Source organism: Artemia sp. Qi Xiang Cuo, chromosome 6, assembly GCF_049724085.1.
Source record: "Artemia sp. Qi Xiang Cuo chromosome 6, ASM4972408v1, whole genome shotgun sequence".
Taxonomy (NCBI): domain Eukaryota; kingdom Metazoa; phylum Arthropoda; class Branchiopoda; order Anostraca; family Artemiidae; genus Artemia; species Artemia sp. Qi Xiang Cuo.
The window spans coordinates 68,575,540-68,598,023 of NC_142799.1; the positions used below are offsets into that span (position 1 = coordinate 68,575,540).

A 22,484-nucleotide genomic window follows, 5' to 3' on the forward strand; every position below is an offset into this window, starting at 1 on the left:
ACACCACTGCAAAAGATGTCGTTTTGCCATTGCCCCCCAAAAAACAACGATTTTTGTCCGCAATGGACTGAACCATTATGCAGTCTTTAGACGGACCGGTTATTCGTTTGAAATAAATAATTTGGCTGTAAAAAAAAGTCGTTTTCAGATTAAAAAATTAAAAATTTCAGATCACGTTAGCAATATTACTGACTCAATAACCATCGTTCAAGGGTACATACTGGTCGGGGGATTTTTCACAATCCTTCCACTTTCCGTCTCTGGCCCCCTGGACTTTGGTGTGTAATTCCCCAGCCAAAACGCCTTATAAGCAAGTCAAGTCAGTCTCAAGCTCAGCAGAAAAACTCCTTATGAATAAAATGAGCATCGGCTTTTGATATCGCTTCTTGCTATTGGATGCTAGAGCAAAAACGTGACATAAAACCTAGGTTTCAGAAACCTCCTTTTTAGCCACCCTGTCAGCCGAAGAGGTACTTGAAGGTACGGAACTAGTCACCCACTATTGACCTTGTCTTCAATACCGAAAAAAAAAAACAATGGTACTCTGTCCAATGACAGCTAAGTCTTGTAAGCAAGTCAAGCCAGTCCAAGGACCAAGAGATTAAGTTCTCAAGAGCAGCATTAGCTTCAGCTTTGGAATTTGCCATCGGCGTCAGAGCCTGAGTAGAACGTTAATGAAAACGCCTTATAAACTATCCTATTATCTGAAAGGAGAGGGAGGGTGGTGGACGAATGCTAAAACCTCATTAATGACCATCTGTTCAATGGCAGGAAACAATGCCATTTTGTGTTACAGATAAAGACAATGACACTGTTCAATGACAAAAAATGCCGTTGTTTTAATTCATACTAAAAATCAATGATCATTTGTCCAATGGCAAATAAAACCGATGGTAATTTGTCCAATGACAAAAACAAATGACAGTTTATCCAGTGACATTAAACAACAATTACAGTTAGTCTGATGACGGAAAAAACCAATGACACGTTGTTTTGTGACAGCCTTGTTAATGAGAGAAAAATCTATGGCAAAAGAAAAACGAAAAAAAAAACAAAACACAACGACCAAATTATTTTATGTTGATTTGTCTTGACACGAAAACACACGCACTGGTGATCTTTCTTCTGGTAAACAAAACAAAATTCCACATTTTTACAAATGAGAACTTGAAACGTCTACAGTTTGGTGAAATTGATGGGACTATTTTCCGATTCCTCGGCTTTTTGTTGGCGTTTCCCCCCTTTTTCAAAAATAAGACAAATTTTCTCAGGCTCGTAGCTTTTAGTGGGTAGCTTTAAGCCTTATGAATTTTATATAATTGGGATTAGTATAAAACGCCAATTTTTTTGATGTTTCCATTGTTAAAAAATTCCTTTTTTTAACTTTTGGTTACTATTGGGCCGAGTCGCTCCTTACTTACAGTTTCTTACCACGAACGGTTTCAAACAGATAAAAAATTTACAATATACACATTTTTGAAAAAGGCTCAAACATTTATTTACTTATGAGCAAAATGATATAACGTTGGATCAGGTAAGTCTATGCAATGCCAAATACCAGAGCTGACCCAAATATATACCTTGTTTTCTGAATTGTGACCCGAAAGAAGTAGAACCTGAATTGCACTTTTTGATAAACGAAACTGGAGACACATTTTTAAATTAAGCGCAAGGTTTGTCAGTCGATTTGTTAAACCTGTGTATAAATATAGAAATATTTCTCCGTGATGTCTCAATCATCGTTTTTCTTCATATGTGTCAACTTATTTGTAAAGCAGGACTAAAAAACAGTAAGTCAATACGACTCTATGGGAGCCTCTGATAGTCTTTCGAAAAAAAAAATTATCTTTCATCTCGTATATAGCTAGTACTGATACAGTATAACTTGGGAGATATTTTGGTACTTTACCATTGTATGGGCAATTCTAAAAAGTTAAGTTTGGCTAATGCTAATGAAATAAAATAAAATAGGACGAATATATAATAGTTTATAAACAAATTTGGGCTATACATTTGCACATTAGGGGGGGGGTAAAGCATCGCGTATATTAAATACGTAACCTAACCAAATCTAGGTGCTTTTTTCTCCCCCTAAACCCCCCTCCCCCCCCAAAAAAAAACAGTTTAAATATTGTAAATTCAATGAGAAACCACGCTCTTCGATCAATTTAGATAACAATTACCCGCTTTACGAGTAAGCATGGGCACTGTTCTGTTTTTCTGAAGAAACAGAAAAAAATAAACAGGGCTTGAATGAAACAGAACAGAAACAGAACAGGTCAACAAAAAAACAGAAGACCTGTTTCTGTTTCTGTTCTGTTTTTTCGTAAAAAGAGAAAACAGCTGTCTTCACTCAGAAAACGGCTGTTTAAACAGCTGTTTTTCAAATAGCTAAAGCTTAAAGAAGAAAAAAAAATTGTAAATGATAAGTTTGGGTTTATTATAAGTACTATTGTATCATTTTTTCGCCAAAAATAAGTTTTTAAATAAAGTGACAAAAATCTGTCTATGCCCAAAACATCGCCATCCTTTTTTATTGTTATTTTCTTCCATTTTCCCGTTCCTTCTTTTCCAAAAATACGCTTTTATGTTTGTACAGAATCTCCTCGAATTTCCCAGAGATGCATACTAGTTATTTGAGACGTTTTGAAAATAAAATAATTTTCGTCGTCAAATTGCGCAGTCAGCTCAAAGTCATTAGTGTTTAAGCAGAGCCTATAGTTGCTTTTGCTGGGGACAGTCTCCCCCTCCGGACAATGCTATTCTCTTCCCCCATCCTGATATTTGAAAGCCATCTGAAAAAATGTATGAAAGAAGAAAATTGCACGGGAAAATGACACTTCTTACCGTCATTTAAAAATTTTCGTTACTTCGCGGCTTAAAACAACTTTTTAAGATTAATTATTTCCTAGCCAATTTGTGTGAGAGACAAATCAAAAGGAAAATTCATGGTTTAAGGGTATTTTGCATATCTTTACAGGGCTTTGAGCAAGAAAATAATGTTCTAGGCCCGCGACCGAATTCATTCTTAAGTAAATATGTAAAATGAAATGTCTCAAATTCTGAATTTCAAAGGAACTTAAACCATTTTCTACGCAATACTTTCTTTAAGCATTCTCTTCTCTTAAAAAGGTCATCAAAGGGATGCAAATGTAAGACAAATGCACTTTTTGATAACTTCGAAAATTTCTTTGGCTTTGCGGCAGAAAATGCTTTCTCCAACTCATATACTTGTTTATTATACAAAGTGTTACTACTTCAAACTCTTGTTTTAAGAATACGTGTGGGCATGTTTTTGATTATTGAGGGACGTTTTCGTGGTTCATTACCAGAGGAAACAGGGTAGTGACAACCTTGACTATTAATGTTTGAGCTAGTGTAACATGTTTTCGGCTAGCCTGTGCTGCAACTCAGTTTTTTTACAGACTCCAAGCTCCCCATTCTTCTTCTCCATTACTTTCACCACCCTCTTCCTTAGACACTGCAGCAGTTTATTCAGATTCTTCAGCAAACGAATCTTCATTTTGGAGTTTTCAGAACAAGGAACAGAAAGACCGCCTGAATTTTTTTCACCAGTTCGATCGACATCTTCGACTTCATCAAAGGATTCCAAGCAATCTTCTTCAGGGATGTCATAAGTCAAGCTTCGAGTGGATCAGAATCCAAGAACGCATGCAACAGGTGAATGAAGACAATGTTAAAAACATAAAGTTCAGAAAAGGGCTTATATCCTACAGGCTTCGGTGACATTGTTCCCAGAATCAGTCACAACGCGGAACATCTTATCTGTCATTGAAAACTTCCTGATTGTAACTTCGATTGTTGAAAGGATGTTAGTGGTTGTTAGTGATTGAGTATGCTTATGCCTCTTGAAATTTGAAAGATAGTGGTGTAACCTCTGCTCAATTTTCATCTTCATATGGTAATAGGCAGTAATACCTACAGAGCCAAATCCTTTTGCAGACCAGCAGTGAAAAGTCAAGCTAGTTTGAGTAGCAGATCTTAAAGTAGCCTTCTGAACTTCTTTTCTTCTTGCAGCAAAACTTATGGGACAGTGGACGGTTTCTCAATATGGTACTTTCAAGCCCCCTGTTGTTTTTTTAAATAAGCTGTTCCATACCTGGCTTATCTAACACAGAAAGTGAAAATTTGTCCTTAAACAGGGTTTTGCAGTAGGGCATCCACAGACCAGCTTGTTTTGTTCGATTGGAAGTAAAGAACTGTCGTATCTCTGCTCTTATCATTCCAGATTTCACTAATCCATTGCCCTCTGTGTCACTTGCTTTACTATCTGGAGCTTTCTCAAGGGAAGCAGCCTGACTTGATATATTTTTTTTTAGTTGGTTTGGGGTTTTTATTTGCTGCACCAGCCGCATATACTTTATCTTTGTGCATATTCATTGTGTGCTTCCTTTTAAGATAGTATATGAATGTTATGACAGAGACTCCCTAAGCCTTTATAGACACCCTTCAGAAGTTGCACCCAATACTTTCTTTGCTTCCTTTTTTCTGCCGGGTACCTAGAGAGATATCTTGAAACATCCGAGTCGTCATCAGAATAAGAAATTATGCTTGCCTTAAAACAAAAGTTGATTTTAAGATTTTTCAAAAAATGAGAAGCACCTTCCTGTAGCATACCATTTTGTAAATTGCACCTCCACCCAAATATCTGACCTCTTTCACCTCAGTGGCGTAATTAGGAGGAAAGGGGCCAATTTCCCCCTGAGCCGCTTCGTCTGCGCAATGAGCCAAGAAAACCTGTCGGCAAATAAAAACAAAATGACAGCTCCTAACTACGGTTTCCCAGAAACTTAGACAATCTTTAGCATAATATTAATTTTTGCGGGAATTTACTTGTCTATAATATGTATTTAAGAGACAGATACAAGAAATAGTATACTGCTTACTGACAATTTTTTGTAATTTATTGTGCTGTATGGCGAAAATTACCATGTTCACCGGAAGATGTTTTATCCTACAGAATGAGAAAAATGTATCAGCATTTTATAAAACTTTGGTCAGTTAGGTCAGAATCAGCTAGTTAGGTCACTGTTTCAACTCTAGGCTTTTCCCTGAAAGGGTTTCCATTGATTATATTTAGAGACGGTTTTATTAACATGAGAAAAAGTATACTTGGCATCTTGAAAAAGTATATCTTGTTAGGTTGATGCAACAAAACGTGTTAGCAGAAACATACATTTCTACTGGACAAGACTTCAATACATTTACATTCCTCTCTGACTAAACACTTAAGAAAATTTGTAATTAATAATCGGTATTTATCTTGTATAGGCTAGTATGGTAATCATAGCAAGTCACTCTTATCTAGCAGCATAAATCCCAAGAAAACCGTTGAATTAAATTTTTCCCGGTTAAAGGTGCAGATTACTTCCCATGTAATGTAAGATACAGACGCACGCCCTACCAATAGAGCCAGAATATACAGTAATAAGTGATTTGTTTGAATCCTGCTTCACCTAGACAGTATATATGTAGCTTTGCTGCTCAATTGAATGAATAATATACACTACAAAAAAAAGTTGTTTTAGCGGAACAAAACTGCATCTTTATCCTTCTCCCTTTTACACACCTACCTACTCTCATCTGTCTCCTAAGCCCTAATTTTGCCTAGCTGAGTGCCATAATTTTACTTACTTCTACTGTATATTAACGTTCCAATTCCAAAAACCGTATGGGGCGTAACCACACTTCTTCAAAATTTCATATTATGATTTAAACACTGTTTTATAAGTTCGAAATTTCTTAATATCTCATTCTCGAATCAATAAAGTAAAATTGAAAACAGAAGAAAAACAGTTGGAAAAAAAAACAGAAACAGGACGAAATAATTATTATAAAAACAGAAACAGGACAGAGCAGGTAAATAAAAAACAGATCCTCTGTTTCTGTTTTTTTGTAAGAACAGAACAGAAACAGGTACTTTAAAAACAGAACAGAAACAGAAAACAGAAACAGTACCCATGCTTATTTACCAGTCTCCATCACTGCATTCATTCGACTGTGTATAGCCAAGGTGCACATATAATGAGAAAGTACCGTTATTTTTTAGACTTTGTTGGATCAAAAGTTATTTTAAATTTGGTATATTGTTTCTTATCTTCTTTAGTTGGAGGGGCAGATGCAGCAAAGCCTTTAGGCCTGTTTTAGGGAGAGAAAATCTTATTGGAAAAGAAGATGTATCTTAACACTTATTCGATTAAAACTGGGTACTTATATGTTATACCGGCTATGTCAAGTTCTTCATCTATTGACGCGCTGTAGGACCGGTTTCTTCGTTAAATTCTTTCAGCGTGAGACAAATAACGACAAGTGACAGAAAAGATGGGAACTATATGTAATTTGGGCTATATATTTCTTATCACGAAAAAACAGAAAAATCAATAAACAGAAAAACCCAATAAACAGTTATAAAAAAATTCAAATAAATTTACTGAAAAAAAATGTGAATTATCACATTTTCTAAAAGTACTTTACTGAAAAAAATTCAAATAAATTTACTGAAAAAAAATGTGTATTGTCAGTTTAATATGCTGATATTTATTCCTTGAAATCTTAATTAATTTTTTATTTCTTAATGTTATAAAAGTGAAAACATTTAAAAGAATTTTTTCCAGTAAAGTACAAATTATATTCCGACTTCAACTACTTTCAATCCTTCAACTACGTTCAACTAGTTGAAAGCCAGAATACTGAAAAAAATTTCTGAAAGTACTTATACTGAAAAAAATTCAAATAGATTTACTAAAAAAATATGCATTGTCAGTTTAATATACATATGCTGATATTTATTCCTTAAAATCTTAATTAATTTCTGATTTCTTTAGGTTATAAAAGTGAAAACATTTAAAAGAATTTTTTTCAGTAAAGTAACTTTTCTATGGGGAGAATTTCCCATTTGGATGGAAGTTTCTGGGGGTGAACTTTTCAGGGGAAATTCTACATGGGGAGAATTTGACAGAATTCGTATACAAAATTTGTGTTATTTTTCTTACTTTCTCGTTGTTGGTCCCATTGTACATGTGGAGACACTTTGAGGGAATTGTCAGGGGGAAATTTTCAGCGGAGTTGGAATTCTCTTGTGATCTTTATGGGAGAATTTTCCACAGGAGAATTTTTCCATGGGAAATTATCACCAGGAGAAATTCTCCATGGGAAATTTCTCGGGGAGAAACTTTCCAAGGGGGGAGGTGTTTTCAACACAGGGATATTCCCAAATGATCTTAAAAAGGATCAGAAACTAAATAAAAACAAGTCTTTCTTCAAATAAAAGTATGCTAATGAGTATTTTTCAGGCAGAATAGTAAGCAAAACATTTTCTGGGAAGAATTTGCAGCAGGGATGAAATTGTCCGGGGGTAATTTATTGGCGGAAGAATTTTACATGGGAGGAACTTTATTTAAAGAAACTTTTCGTCGCGGGATTTTCCACAGAGGGGTGGATTTCCTGGGATTATCTGAAAAACAATCAGAAATAAATAAAAAAAAAAACAGGTTTTTTTTCTACCGAAAGTAAGGAGTGAAATTAAAACTTAAAACGAAAAGAAATTATTTTGTATACGACGAGGGCTACTCCCTCCTCAATACTCCCCTCTCTATGCTAATGTTCGACCTTTTGTCTAATATTTCTTAAGAACGATTCTTGAAACACAAGGGCCGTGTAATTAAACCAAAACCTTTTTCAAAAGTTCTTAAAAAGATTTTAGCGTGAAGAGAGGGGTATTGAGGAAGTGGGAGCTCCCCTGATATACGGAATAATTTCTGTTTGTTTTAAATTTTGATTTGATTGAAGTTTAGTGCCCTTTATAAGAGTCAAGAGTGACTTCAGGGCAACCCCCTTCGCTCGCGCCAATCTTTTCCAGAAACCAGCATCCAATAAAAATTTGTAGACACCTATTTTGTTCAGCATTGTTAAAAAGTCCAGTAAGTATGCCTTTGAGGATGTCAACCCCCTGATTGATAGGTAACTCAGCTTACTTAGCGCTCTGCAGCGCCACTTGACTCCTGGATTGTACCTTATGACATTCGCAAGAATTACTCTGATTGGCAAAAGGCTGCCAAAAGAAGTGAAAATGCTGACCCTCATGCCAGACCATACCTGACAAGAGGAACTCTCGTAGGAAGATGAGTCTTAAGCTCCCACAAGAAGTTTTTTACTGTTTTGCATGTTTCTATGACTTTTGTGCTTTCACGCTAGTTCATTCTGTATGGATGTACTAAATGAATATTTTTCGTTTTCATTATATTTGATATTAACTGACCACTTTGAAAGAGGTTTAAAAATCGCAAAAAAAAAAAACAGTTTCTGAGATTTCCAGATGGACATATTACGGACATATTATAGACAAAATTTGGACATAATATGACTAAAAAGGACACGTTTTCAGATGCTAAGGGGATATATTCATTGACCAAAAAGTTGGCAACCCTGGTTGTCCCACATCGTATAATAAAAATCCCAGTGATGAATCTTGGTGAAACGTTGAAACAGTAAGATGCATCTTTTGAGATGCAATGAGATGCATCGACCATCAATGAGATGGTCGAGAAATTCCCGCTCCACGATTCACTATCCGTAACATCTGTTCTGAAGTAATCAAGCCAAATTGCAAATTGCTTTCGTGCGAGAAAATTAACAAGCAACTTCCAAGCAAACTTTATAGTTTGCAATTTGGCCGACGTGGAAGGGCGTTAAACATCATAAATACTGTCTGGAATAGAGACAATTTAAACTAACTGAATATTCGACACGTGCACGTTCTTGGCAGAAGAAAACTTGGTCACTTTAGCTTCATAAGTATAATCGTTAAATTTTGATAAGGGAGTGGCAGTCAAAAATAAATTCGTTACATCACTCTTAAATGTAGATTCAACTTGAGTTAGACGAAAATAATAAGATCGTGTAAATAAAGTATTCGCGGAAATGACATCAAATATTTTAGATATCACTGTTGCAGGGTTTGTGGTACTTTTATTCAAAAATTAATTAGAATGTGAAAAAACTCCTTTAATGGATCTTTGTTCAACAGCCCCATTTACAAATTGTCTTTTAAATTGAGCATACTGTTTTAACATGTGTTATTGATATGAATGAATGAATGGCTTTTTATTTTCGATCCAATATATATATATATATATATATATATATATATATATATATATATATATATATATATATATATATATATATATATATATATATATATATATATATATATATATATATAAGTAACACTTTGACAGGTCCTTGAATCATATGTATATGCAAAACTAAACTCAACTAGCAATATTGGGCTAATCACTCTATGGTTTGAGGTGGAACAAATTGTAACACAAATGTTTACGGTTTGAGGTGGAACAAATTGTAACACAAATGTTTTTTGCACTGAAATGTTCAGAAAATACATAAAATAACATATTAAAATTTCGAAAAATCTTTTAGAGTTATTTTCATATTTTCGTAAAATTCAAAACCAAGAAATTCCCTAAATTTCGCTTAAAGGCCGGAATGCTAGCCCAAAAATAAAAAATAAATGTTTTGGCTTTGAGTGGGTTTTTAAGGGTATTTTGCTATGTACTGAGACCTTCTGAGAAAAAAAATCTTCCTTAGTGTTGCTTTAGGCTTCAGTTTCGTCCAGCAAAAATTTAAAGCCAAATTTCACTAAAAAATCCGAAAATTTACTTTATTTGAAAATTATTTAACCCCCCTGAAATACATAAAATTTAGGCACTAAAGCTTTAAAAACTCAAAATCCCGTACCGAAAACTTATTAAACAGCCCAACATTGAATCCAAAGTCCAAAAAACATATTTTCTTTAAAAAAAAAAATAGAAAAATCAATAGGAGAATCGTTTACTGTTAAATTGGACATATGAGACAAGAAAAGCAAGTGCAAATAGTCATGGAAGCTAATTTCAACCAAACGACGAGTCTTATCACTAAGACTAGTGGTGCGACATACCTATGTGTTGGATACTTGGAATCTAGACACTATATTTAAAAAGAAAGCTGTGCTTCGGATATGAACAGTAAAAGCTTAGAAAGGTCTTAAAAGTTGAAAAGCTAAAAAATAATAAAGAAACAAATTTGACTATAACTCATTGGTACCACATCCTTAATCAGAATCGCAGCTTTGACTTCTTTGATTTGAATTTACGCTGACAGTCTTTTTAAGCTTCACACTCATCTTGGCTCTGCTAGCCCTCAACTACGTTTGTACAGTTCTCACCAAAACATTTCGAATAGGAGTAGAAAGGCCTCAGGAGGTCCGAACCCCACACCATATATGGGCATAGAGTCATTAGGGAGAACACGTGGTTAATGGGGTCAATGACCTCTTTTTCCAATGTGTCAACAACAACAACATCGACCTTGACATTCGCTGAGAGAGTGCACTTACAACAATAACAACATCGACCTTGGAACACCTGTGCTGTCGACCTCAATTCACCTATCATGAATCAATAATTCCCCTTAGAAACAACAAATTAATTCCCCTTTCTTGACAGATCAATCAACCAATGACATCATCTGTCAGACTTTAAAAATTTTCGCATAGAAACGATTCTCCAGGAATAGATCCAAGTCAATAATGTCTTTGCTTCGGAAACAACGCTTTTGGTCGAACTCCAAAGGATATTAATAGCCAAAGTCCATGGAAACAATTCTCTAAGAAACATCTTAGCGATGAATTGTTTTAGCGCGGGAATCAGGTTTCTTATTAATTTGAAATGCAGTAGCGCAGAGATGCCAAAAACCAAAGGAACACGCTGAATTACGTTTAGGGATTATTTGGGCGAAACCGTTTTAGACAGGTTATGGAACTATTTCGGCGAAACAGTTAGAGACATTTTAAAAGATGATTTTTGAAGATATTTTAGAAGAGAATTTGAGGGTGAAACTCTGTGGTCGTTATAATACACAAGTTTCATTTGAACAGTGTTGTGAGGTCCTCTAACCCAACCCAAAGGGTTCCAATCCTCCTACCCCCACCCCGCAGGAAGGCCCCGGTGCTCCACGGCCCCCCCCGCTCCCCCAGGGCCCCCGGCGCCCCCCAAAGGCTCACCCAGCCCCCCAAAGGCCCTCCCCCGGCCCCCCAAAAGCCCATCGGGCTCCCAAGGGATCAACGAGGTCCCAGAGTCCCTCCACCAGTCTCCAAATGTCTCCCCGGCCCTCCAATGCCCCCCCGGCCCCCCACCGGCCCTCCCTGGGCCCCACAGGCCCTCCCGGTGCCCCCCAGGCCCGCCCCCGGCCCCCCAAGGGCCCCCGGCCCCGCCAAGCGCTGCCGGGCTGTGCCGTGGAGCCGGAACATACCGCCGGGTGCGATGCCAGGATTCATCATTGGTCAGACAAGCGCTACGGGGCTTGTGCCACAAGTAGGCGCCACAAGAAAGTGCCCCAGGATGTGCCGCAGGGACGCGCTGCACAAAAAAAGTACACTCTCAAGTAAAAATTTCGAAATGTTATACACCACACTCCCTCCTCCGACCCCCCCAGACCTTCCCCTGGTCCGCAAAGGCCCTCCAGGCTCTCAAATGGCCCACCGGCCCCCAAGGGTCCCCCGGGACCCCAAAGGTCCTCTCGCGGTCCCCGAAGGGCCACTGGGCATCCCTAGGCACTCCCCCGGTCCCCCAATGTCCCTCGACCCCCCAACCCCCACCCAGGGCCCCCAACGCCCTCCCCCCGGCCCCAAACAAGCCTACAAAAACTTACACACACACAAAACTTACACACACACACAAAAACTTACACACACACGAAAACTTACAACACACACACACGAAAACTTACACACACACGCCAAAACTTACACACACACACACACACACAAACTTACACACACACACACACACACAAACAAACACAATCACACAAAAACAAACATACACACAAAAACTTACATGCACACAAAAACTTACACACACACACACACAAAACTCACACACACACAAACACACACACACTAAAACTAACACACACACGCCAAAACTCACACACACACAAAAACTAAAACACACAAAAAAACTTACACACACGCACAAAAACTTACACACACACACACAAAAACTAATAAACACACACACACACACACACAAAACTTACACACACACACACGAAAACTTACACACACACGCCAAAACTTACATACACAAAAACTTACACACACACACACACACACACAAATATAACACACACCAAAAAAAACATAAACACACACGCAAAAACTAAAAAACACAAAAACTAACAACAAAACACACACAAAAAAAAACACTTATACACACAAAAACAAACACAAAACTTACACACACAAAAATAAAAACACACACACAAACACACACACACATACACACACACACACAAAACTGACAACCACACACAAAAGCTTAGACACACAAAACTTACACACGCACACACAAAAACTTAGACCCACACTCAAAAACTTACATGCACACAAAAACTTACATTCACACAAAAACTTACACACACACAAAAACTGACACACACGCACAAAAAATAACACACACACAAAAAAACTTAAACACACACACACACAAGAAAAATAACACACACACTTAAAAACTAACACACACACTTAAAAAATTACACACACACACAAAAACTTACACACACACACACAATAAATAACACATGTAAACGAAAAATAACATGCACACAAAAACTAAAATTCACACAAAAACAAAAACAAAAACACACACACAAAACTTACACACACACACACACACACGACAAATCACACAAACACGAAAAACCTTAAACAAACACACACAAAAAAACACACACCCAACAACACACAAACAAACTTAAACAAGAACACAAAAAACACAAAAACACACGCACAAAAACATACACACACACACACACACACACAACACATAACCACACCCCAAAGACCAAAAAAAAAAACAACAACCCCAAACAACAAAAACAAAATCACACACACACACACACACACACACAAAACTTACACATCCACACGAAAACTTACATGCACACAAAAACTTACATGCACACAAAAACATACACACACACACACACACAAACAAATAGTAAACACAAACACACACGACCACACAAACAAACTCTAAAAAAATTACACACACACAAAAACTATCACAAAAAAAAAAAAAAACACATAATTAAAAATGATAAATCACAAAAATCACACACACACGCAACAAATATTACACACACACACACTCAAAAAATATAAACACAAACACAAGAAAACAAAAACACACACCCCAAAAAAAAAAAACACACAAACACACACAAACACACAAAAACTTACACACACACACACGAAAACTTACACACACACGCCAAAAATTACACACACACACACACACACAAACAAACACACACACACAAACACAAAAACTTACACATTAACACTATAACTTACATTCACAAAAAAACTTACATTAACAAAAAAAATTACACACACACACACACAAAACTAACACACACACACACACACACTAAAACTCACACACTCACTCAACATCTAACACAAACACAAAAACATACACACACACACACACACACATAAAAAAAAACTGAAAAATGAACACAAAAAAACTCACACACACACGAACAAAAACTTACACACACACACACACACACACAAATAATCAAAAAAAACAAAATCGAAGAAATTAACACAACAGAAAACTAATAAAAAAAAAAAATAATACACACACACACACACACACACACACACAAACTTACACACACACACACACAAAAAAATTACACACACAAAAACTTACACACACACACACACACACACACAAAAAAATACAAATGACCACAACAAAAAAATCACACACACACGCACAAAAACTTACAAACACGCACACACACGAAAACACACACACACACTAAAAAACTAACAAAAAAACAAACAAACAAACACACAAAAGAAAAAATACACAAACAAAAAAACAAAATAAAAAAACAAAAACCTAAACACACACACAAACACACACACACATACACACACAAAAACAAAACTAAAACACATACACTAAGTCTTAGACACACAAAAACTTATACGCACACACACAAACTTACACCCACACGCAAAAAATTATATTAACACAAAAAATTACATGAACTCAAAAACTTACACTCACGAACAGATAACTACACACACACACACACAAAAAAAAATAAACACACAAAACAAAAACATACACACACACAAAAACTAACACACACACACACACACACACACAAAAACATAAAAAAGTTTACGAACACTAAAATTCAAACACAATATTAAACACAAACACAAAAAAAAACGAACACATCAGAAAAAAAGCGTAAAAAAATAAACATAAAAAATATTCGACACAATAAAAATTACACACACACACACACAAAAAAATACAAACAAACGAACTATTTAACATTAAAAAAAAATCTAACATGCACACAAAAACTTACACACACACTAAAACTTACCCACTTGAACAAAAACTTAAACAAACACAAAAACTTACACACACACACGAAAACTTACGCACACACACACACACACACACACACAAAAAAAAAAACTAACACATGCACACTAAAACTTACATGCACAAAAAAACTTACAAGCACACAAAAACTTAAACACACTCACAAAATATTACACTCGCACACAAAAAATGAAAAAAACAAACACGAAAACTAACAAACACACACGAAAAATTACACACACACACAAGAAAAATTACACACACACAAGAAAACTAACAAACACACACGAAAAAACTAACATACACACTCAGAAAATAACACAAAAACAAAAACTAACACACAAACACACAAACACAAACAAACACATGCACACGAAAACTTACATGCACACAAAAACTTACATGCACACAAAAACTTACACACACACACACACACACACACACACACACACACACACACAAATACACACACACACACGAAAACTTACACACACAAGCAAAAACTTACACACACACAAAAAATTACACACACACACACACAAAAAATTACACATTCACACGAAAACTTACATGCACACAAAAACTTAGAACCACACAAAAACAAAAAAACCCACACCCCATAAAAAAAAAAAAAATAACAAACACACACACACTAAAACTTAAACAAACACTCCAAAACTTACACACACACAAAAACTTACAAACACACACACACACACACACACAAACTTACACATGAACACAACAAAAAAAAATACACACACGCAAAAAAACATACAAACACACACACACACACAAAACTAAAACACACCAACAAGAAAACTCACACACACACGCCAAAACATACACACACAAAAGATTACACACACACAAAAACTTACACACACACACGAAAACTTACACACACACACAAAACTGACACACACGCACACAAAATTACACACACACACAAAACTTACACACACACACATGAAAACTTACACACACACACGAAAACTTACACACACACTCAAAAACTTAAATTCACACAAAAACTTACATTAACACAAAAAATTACACAATCAAAAACAAAAAAAATACACACACACACAAAATAATAAAAAAAAAAAAAAAATAAACAACACACACAAAAAATTACACACACACACACACACAAAAAAAAACATATCAACATCAAAACTAACATCCACATAAAAACTTACACACACACACACACAAACACACACTAAAAATAACACACACACACATAAAAAATTACACACAAAAAATCTTAGACACACAAAAACTTACACACACACACACACAAAAACTTACACCACACACACAAAAACTTACACACACACACAAAACTTAGACACACACAAAAACTTACACACACACAAAACTTACACACACACAAAAACTTACAACGGCTCACACAAAAACTTACACACACACACAAAGACTAACACCCACAAATACAATTACACACACACACACACACACACACACACACACAAAACTTACACACACACACACACACAAAACAAACACGCGCACACGAAAACTAACACACACACACAAACTTACACACACACACAAAACTTACACACACACACAAAAACTTACACACACACAAAAATACTTACACACACAAAAAAAACTTACACACACACAAAAAAACTTACACACACACACAAAAATTCAAACACACACAAAAACTTACACATAAAAACACAAAAAATCACACACACAGACACACACAAAATCTTACACACACACACAACTACAAAAACTTACACACACACACACGAAAACTTCACACACACAAAACTACATGACACAAAAACTTACACACACACAAAAACTACACACACACACACACAAAAACTTACACACACACACAAAACTTACACACACACACACACACACACACAACACACACACATACACACAAAACACTTACACACACACACACAAAACACATACACACACACACACACACACGAAAAATTACACACACACGACAAAACTTACACATACACAAAAACTTACACACACACACACACACACACAAAAACTTACACATGAACACGAAAACTTACATGCACACAAAAACTTACACATGCACACAAAAACTTACACGCACACACACAAAAACAAAATTACACAAACACACACACAAGAAAACTTACACACACACACCAAAACTTACACACGCAAAAAAAATTACAAACACACACATACACACACAAAAACTTACACATGAACACAACAAAATACACACACACACAAACACACAAAAAATAACACACACAAACACAAACACCAAAAAAAATTACACACACACACACACGATAAAATACACAAAAAATCAAATTCAAACACACACAAAATATAACACACACACACACACACACACACACACACACACACACACACACACAAAAACTTACACAAACACACAAACACACGCAAACATACACACACACACAAACTAACACACACACACACAAACTTACACAAACTTACAAACACACAAAAAAACTTACACACACACACACAAAAACTTACACCCACACGCAAAAAATTTCATTCAAACAAAAACTTACAAGCAAAAATAAAATTACACACACACAAAAAACTTACACACACGCACCTAAAAATACACACACACACACAAAAAAAAACACACAAACAAAAATACAAACAAACACATACACACAAACACACACACACACACACACTAACACAAGCACACGAAAACATACCAGCACAAACAAAATTACACACACACACACACACGAAAAAAAACACACACACAACAAAAAACAAAAACACACAAAAGCTTAGACACACAAAAACTAACACACACACACACAAAAACTTACACACACACGCAAAAACTTACATGCACACAAAAACTTACATATACACACAAAAAAACTTACACACGCACACAAAAACTAACACACACGCACACAAACTTACACGCACACACACGAAAACATACACACACGCACACAAAAACTTACACACACACACACGAAAAATTACACACACACAAAAACTTACATATTTACCGTATCACTGTTACATTGTCTTAATTTTTCAAATTTTATTTTGAATTTCTATCGTGAAATGCAGGAGTTTGAATATTTCAGTTGTGGCCTGTTATGCATTACCTTCTCACAGTTACATTCTCTTGATTTTTCGAAGTTCATTTTGAATTTCTATCATGAAATGCAAGAGTTGGAAAATTGTGGTGTTAGTCCACCACCCCGAATGATGGAAATTCACGAGCACAAGTGTGGTGTCCCAGTACACCAACCAGAACGGTGGAAGGTATCTGGCTCGTACGGAGGGCTCCAGTCCATGTGCTTTAATAACGGAACTTCACAGACTCGATATTGGGGTTTCAGCTTACCAGTATGACTGATGGGCCTTCACTGTGTAAGTTGGTGGAAATCCACTAGCTCAGTATTGGGGTCCCAGTCCACCAGCCTGAACGGTGGAAATTCACTAGCTCAGAATTGGGGTCTTAGTCCACCAGCCTGAATGGTGGAAATCCACTAGCTCAATTTTAGGGTCTCAGTTCACCAGTCTGAATGGTGGAAATTCTCTGTTTAAGTTTGGTTAGGTTAACTTATCATGAGGGCTCATGATAAGTTAAACTAACCTTTTCCGGCGAGTATGGTAAGGTTAGGCTAGATTAAGTTAGGTTAGGTTAAGTTAGGTTAGGTTAGCCCACGTATGCGTCACTTAGGTTAGCTTAGGTTAGGTGAGAGACAGGCAAAACGTTAGGTATATGATTAGGTTAGGTTAGGTTAGATTAAGTTAGGTTAGATTAAGTTAGGTTAGGCTAACCTATCCTAACCTAACTTAACCTCACTTAATCTAACCTAACATAACCTAATCATACACCTAACTGGTTGCCGGTCTCTCACCTAACCTAAGCTAACATAAGTGAAGCGTCCGTTGGCTAACCTAACCTAACTTAACCTAACCTAACTTAATCTAGCCTAACCTAACCATACTCGCCGGAAAAGGTTAGGTTAACTTATCATGAGCGCTCATGATAAGTTAACCTAACCTAACTTAAACAGTGAATTTCCACCATTCAGACTGGTGGACTGAGACCCCAATATTGAGCTAGTGGATTTCCACCATTCAGGCTGGTTGACTAAGACCCCAATTCTGAGCTAGTGAATTTCCACCGTTCAGACTGGTGGACTGGGACCCCAATACTGAGCTAGTGAATTTCCACCATTCGGGCTGGTGGACTAAGACCCCAATTTTCCAACTCTTGCATTTCATGACAGACATTCACGCGCGTACGTAGGTTAACCTAGCCTAACCTAACTTAACCTAACCTAATTTAATCTATCCTAACCTAACCTAATCATACACCTAACTTTTTGCCTGTCTCTCACCTAACCTCGGCAAACCTAAGTGAAGCATACATTGGCTAACCTAACCTAACTTAACCTAACCTAACTTAATCTAATCTAACCTAACCCTACTCACGGGAAATGGTTAGGCTAACTTATCATGAGCGCTCATGATAAGTTAACCTAATCTAACTTAAACAGTGAATTTCCACCATTCAGCCTGGTGGACTGAGACCCCAATATTGAGCTAATGGATTTTCAGCATTCAGGCTGTTGGACTAAAACCCCAAATCTGAGCTAGTACATTTCCGCATTTTTTCATCTCTTTGAGAAAGGTCGGAACTGAATTTAAGAAAATTTAGAATTAAAGTGAAAATTTTTATCTTCATGAAAATAATCCAAATCATATTATAACTTTTATTATCTTCTAAGTAAAAATTTAGAACTGAACTTTAAATTTTTTATGTCTTGGTGAACTTAAAACTGACGTGGAAGCTTTTTATTTTCTCTGGAGAAATTAAAATTGAAATATGATCTTTGTCAAAATTAAGAAGAGAAATATGAATTTTTTATGTCTTTGAGGAATTATGAACTGAAGTGGAAGCTTTTTCTTCATTTTCATTTCTAAAATTCAGAATTGACCCAACTTTTTTTTAATTATTTAAGAAAATTCAAAAGAGAACTTGAGCATTTTGCACTTCTTCTAGATAAATCAGAATTAAAATGATGCTCCTTATCTTCATATCGAATATTCAAATCAATGTTTAAATTTTTCTATCTTCTATGAAACATTTGGAACAGAAATTAAAATTTTTTATCTTTTTGCAAAAAATCGGAAAGTGAACTTAATAAAATTAGAATTAAAGTTAAACTTTTTATCTTCACAGAAAAATAATCACAGTCATAGTATTACGTAGTATTCCTATCTTATATATAAAAATTTAGAACTGAAATTTAAACTTTTCATCTCTTTGAGAAAAATAAGACCTGAATTTAAGAAAAATTATATGTGATGTGATACTTTGATCTTCATGGATAAGAATAACTGTAATACTATTACTTTTTCTATCTTACGTCTAAAAATTTTGAGTAAAACTTAAAATTTCCGTATTTCATTGGGGAACTTAAAATTGTTGTGGAAGATTTTTATTTTTTATGGAGAAATTATAATTTAAGTTTGGTCTTTGGTAGATGTAAGAAGAGAACTTAAACTTTTCTTCAATTCGCTGAGAAAATTTTAAACTGAACTAGAACTTTTTATCTTCCGGGAAAATATTCACAAGTATGATATTACTTTTTCTATCTTCCACCGAAAAATTTAGAATTGAACTTTAAATTTCTTTATGTCTTTTGTTAAAAAAAGAAATGAGGTGGAAGATTTTTATTTTATATGGTGAAATTAGAAATTAATTGTGTTCTTTAGTAAAATTCAGAAGAGAACTTGGACTTTTCTTCACTTTGTTGAGAAGATTTTAATTTTAACTAGAACTTTGACTCGTCCGAGAAAATATTCGCAAGTGTGTTATTAACTTTTCTATCTTCCACATAAAGTTTTTGAATTGAACTTTAAATTTCATTCTTTCATAGTGAAATAAAGAACTTAAGTGGGAAATTGTTATTGTTTCTCTATTAATTAGAATTGAATTGTTCTCTTTGTTAAAATTCAGTAAAGAACATGAACTTTTTTTCACTTCAATGAGAAAATTTAAAATTGAACTAGAACTTTTTATATTCCGTGAAAATAATCACAAGTAACGTATTAATTTTTGTATCTCCCACCAACAAATTTAGAATTGAAATTTAAATTTCTGTAATTCATTGTGAAAAAATTAATTTAAGCGGAAGATTTTTGTTTTCTCTGGAGAAATTAGAATTTACTTATGTTCATTGTTAAATTTACGAAGAGAACATGAACTTTTCTTCACTTCATTGAGAAAATTTAAAATTCAACTAGAACTTTTTATCTTCCGTGAAAATATTCACAAGTTTGGTATTACTTTTTATATCTCCCACCGAAAAATTTAGAATTGAACTATAAATTTCTTTATGTTTTTGTGAAATAAAGAACTGAAGTGGAAGATTTTTATTTTCTCTGGTGAAATTAGAATTGTATTGTGTTCTTTAGTAAAATTCAGTAGAGAACTTGAAATTTTCTTCACTTCGTTGAGAAAATTTAAAATTGAACTGGAACTTTTTATCTTCCGTGAAAATATTCACAAGTATGGTATTACTTTTTCCATCTTCCACCGAAAAATTTAGAATTGAACTTTAAATTTCTTTATGTCTTTGCGAAATCAAGCCAAGGGACAGAAAGTTTCCTATACAGGGGTTTCGGACAAGGCAGTTCAATGGTGTCCTTTTGTTTTGATCTGACTCCTTTGCTAGGAACTATGGGTTTTATATTTCTTAACATTGGACGTGATCGTCTCTTACTAGGTTGCTAGCTACCGCTGCAACCCGGATGTTACTACACCTGGAACCACCATATATCAGTTAGTATGGGAGAAAGATCGTTCTTTACCGTAATCGTTTCAAGATATTTGATTATCGAAGACGATTTCTGACAATGATATATACTAAGCTTTAAACTTTTGGTTTTGTTTTAAAGATTTTTGAATTATTGTATACTATTTAAAAATTTACGCCTTTTAACCTGCATGTCCCAGTGCAGAAGTGCGTTGAAATTCTACTTCGAAGGTCTCAGCATCAATTCCTGGCGCTGGCAAGTTTACACATTTGCCAATTTAAAGTCCAAGCAAAACTTCTATTAATAACCACTACGTGAGATCCTGTTGACTGACAACATTTATGCTTTTTCGATCCTTTGTGTAAAATCAGTCCAATATATGCAATGGTTTGTTCTTCTAATGATTGTCTTTTAATATAAATCCATAATATAAACTTCATTAATCAGATATTTAATATATTCTATATGGTCTAGTGGTTAGGATAAGGTGGCTCTCACCTGAGTTTTCCTATGTTCGATTCCCGGTATAGAGAATTTTTTTATCTATGATGATTTTTAAGGAAAATTCATCATTTAAATAATGATTCCTTATATTATTTCAGTTACTATAGACTAGAGTTCATTCTTGAATGTAATCTACTTTAAAGAAAGTATTTTATTTTTTAATTACAAAAGGCACTAGATGTTGCAATTTTCCTTTAAAATGAGCTATTATACAGCTCTCTATGATTTTCCAGTGCCCAGCTAGCTGAGGAGGAAAATCAAGCGGAAACAAAAATATCCGTTTGTTGGAGAATAACGTGGTAAAAGTCAATTTTCTTGATTTTCAAGCCAATATATTTTCTTTGTTATTCAAGCGAAAGGGCAGTAAGTTTCCTTTATAGAGGTTTCGGACAAGGCGGTTCTAATGGTGTACTTTTTGTTTTGATCTGACTCTTTTTAGGAGTTGGGGGGTTTTATATTTCTTAACATTGGAGGTGATCGTCTCTTACTAGGTTGCTAGCTACCGCTGCAACCCGGATTGCTGTTCAAGCCCAAGGGACAGAAAGTTTCCTATACGGGGGTTTCGGACAAGGGGCGGTTCTAATGGTGTACTTATTGTTTGATCTGACTCCTTTTTTAGGAACTATGGGTTTTTTA

At 35.3% G+C, this 22,484-nt stretch overlaps 1 protein-coding gene across 2 annotated transcripts in view; it reads left to right on the forward strand.

The window, feature by feature from the left end:
- Window positions 1–1,676: 1,676 nt before the first annotated feature.
- LOC148951547 (carbonic anhydrase 2-like) overlaps window positions 1,677–22,484 on the forward strand; it is a 172,201-nt gene continuing 151,393 nt past the window's right edge. The window contains exon 1 of one of the 2 annotated variants that reach the window (XM_089091101.1): window positions 1,677–1,790. The gene's annotated coding sequence lies outside the window, so the exon portion shown is untranslated. The remainder of the gene's footprint in view (window positions 1,791–22,484) is intronic. The other variant, XM_089091105.1, reaches the window with a different exon arrangement.